This window comes from Pteropus vampyrus, unplaced genomic scaffold, assembly GCF_000151845.1.
Source record: "Pteropus vampyrus isolate Shadow unplaced genomic scaffold, Pvam_2.0 Scaffold66, whole genome shotgun sequence".
NCBI lineage: Eukaryota > Metazoa > Chordata > Mammalia > Chiroptera > Pteropodidae > Pteropus > Pteropus vampyrus.
This window is the reverse complement of record NW_011888847.1, coordinates 2,542,953-2,544,773: the sequence shown is the minus strand read 5'-3', so window position 1 is coordinate 2,544,773 and position 1,821 is coordinate 2,542,953. Positions and strand designations below refer to the sequence as shown.

At 36.5% G+C, this 1,821-nt stretch overlaps 1 pseudogene; it reads left to right on the top strand.

Annotated features, from left to right (window-relative positions):
* Window positions 1-1,615: 1,615 nt before the first annotated feature.
* Window positions 1,616-1,734, top strand: LOC111740687 (annotated as a pseudogene).
* The last annotated feature ends 87 nt before the right edge of the window (window positions 1,735-1,821 follow it).

The following is a 1,821-nucleotide window of genomic DNA, read 5'->3' as shown; positions in this document are numbered from 1 at the left end:
TTTTACAAATGAAGACATGAGACTGAGAGATTAAGAAAGTACCAGAGGTCAACCTGCTATCAGTGCTAATGATGGATTCCGATCCAGACCAGTCTGACTCCAAATTCTAGATTCTTTTCACCACATGAAACTAAAATTGCATTGAAACTGCAACAGATTAGACTATATACTGGCAAAACAGCAAGAAAACAAAATTGTACCTTATACTCAAGATTGGTGGAATTCTTTTGAAAAGCAGCTTGGCGATAGTATCTATCATTCCTACTACTTGACCTTCATGAATTTATTTTCAGGATATAGATTTTATAATATGAATAAGTACATGCATGGGTATTCATTTCTGTATTATTTGCAACAGCAACGAATTGGGAGCAATCTCGAAATCCAAATTATAGGGGATTGTTTAAGAAAATTATGGTGTTAAGTCAAAGCAATAATATCCAACAATAGTTAGCAACTGGAAACAATTCCCAGCCCCCAATCCCCACTCCCAAGAGACATGTGGCAGTGTTTGAAGACATTTTCTGTTGTCCCAGTGGAGGGAGAGATGAGTTCTATTGGCATCTAATAGGGAGAGGCCAGAGACAGTGCTAAACATTCTATAATGCATAGGATAGGCCCGAAAATGCCCATGGTACTGAGGCTGAGATATCCTGTTTTACAGAAATTAAGTATTATTAGTACAAAAACTTTATGACTTGATGTTAAGAGCAAAAGAATTCTAAATTTGGGGTACACTATGATTTTAACCATGGAAAACTATCTTGCATATGAGGGAACACCAGATGGAAACATGGAAAACCAAAAAAATACATTGGTGGAAATAGAGATAAGTCTTTTTCTTTGAAAAATTGTCTTTAATAATATTATTTTTTATACTAAACAAAAATTAGAAAAAATTGAAGCAGAACCTGCTACGGGTATGATTTGCAATTGTTATTATCTAGATCTAACATTGTGCATGGCACATTTTTGTGCTCAATAAATACTTTTGGGGAAAAAAATGTAATATTTTAAACAAAAGATGTATAAACAGAACTGAAACTAGCTTACACAAGAAATGTATTAGTACATGTGACTCAAAATAAAAGGAGTAGATCTGGCTTCAGGTCAGAAGGATCAAAGAGTTCAAACCATGCTATCTTCAACCTGGTATGTTTTGTGATTTCTCTTTTACTTTGAAACTACCGCCACACACCCATTCTCTAAATGTAGCCCTTATCCTTTACTGCACCCAGCCTCCTTGAGCAGATAGGGGACAGAAAAGGCACAAAGGGCTCCAGGCTTAACATCATTTTGAGTATCCAGCTATGAGTTCAGAGAAAGAGAAAATTATTTCAGCTTCTTTAGAGAAAATCTCAAAGAAGGTTTCTGATGGCTGTGTTTGGGCCACACATTTATCCATTGGTCTAATTGCTATGGTTAAATGCTGTTAATAGAAAATAGGAACAAAACTGGCAGAAAAGAGGGCTAGCCAGACAAAAATCAACAACGTCCACTATCCTTGTGAATTAGCAAAGTTTTGAATATTTGAAAACATCTAGTGATACAGACATAGGAGGTATGAGAACAGCCCAAAATGTTTTAGGTTTCACGTTATGAAAAAAATAATGAAGTCTACAGTCATGCTACCCAGAACAAGCCTGATCCCGTCTGATCTCGGAAGCTAAGCAGGGTTGGGCCTGGTCAATACTTGGATGGGAGATTACCTAGGAAGACTAGGTGCTGTAGGCATAAAAAACAAAAAAATAAGGGATTGTAAGCTGACAAGGTCCTTGCAATCTGTGAGGTCAACCAAGGGTTGCCTTGCCTAAAAAAATA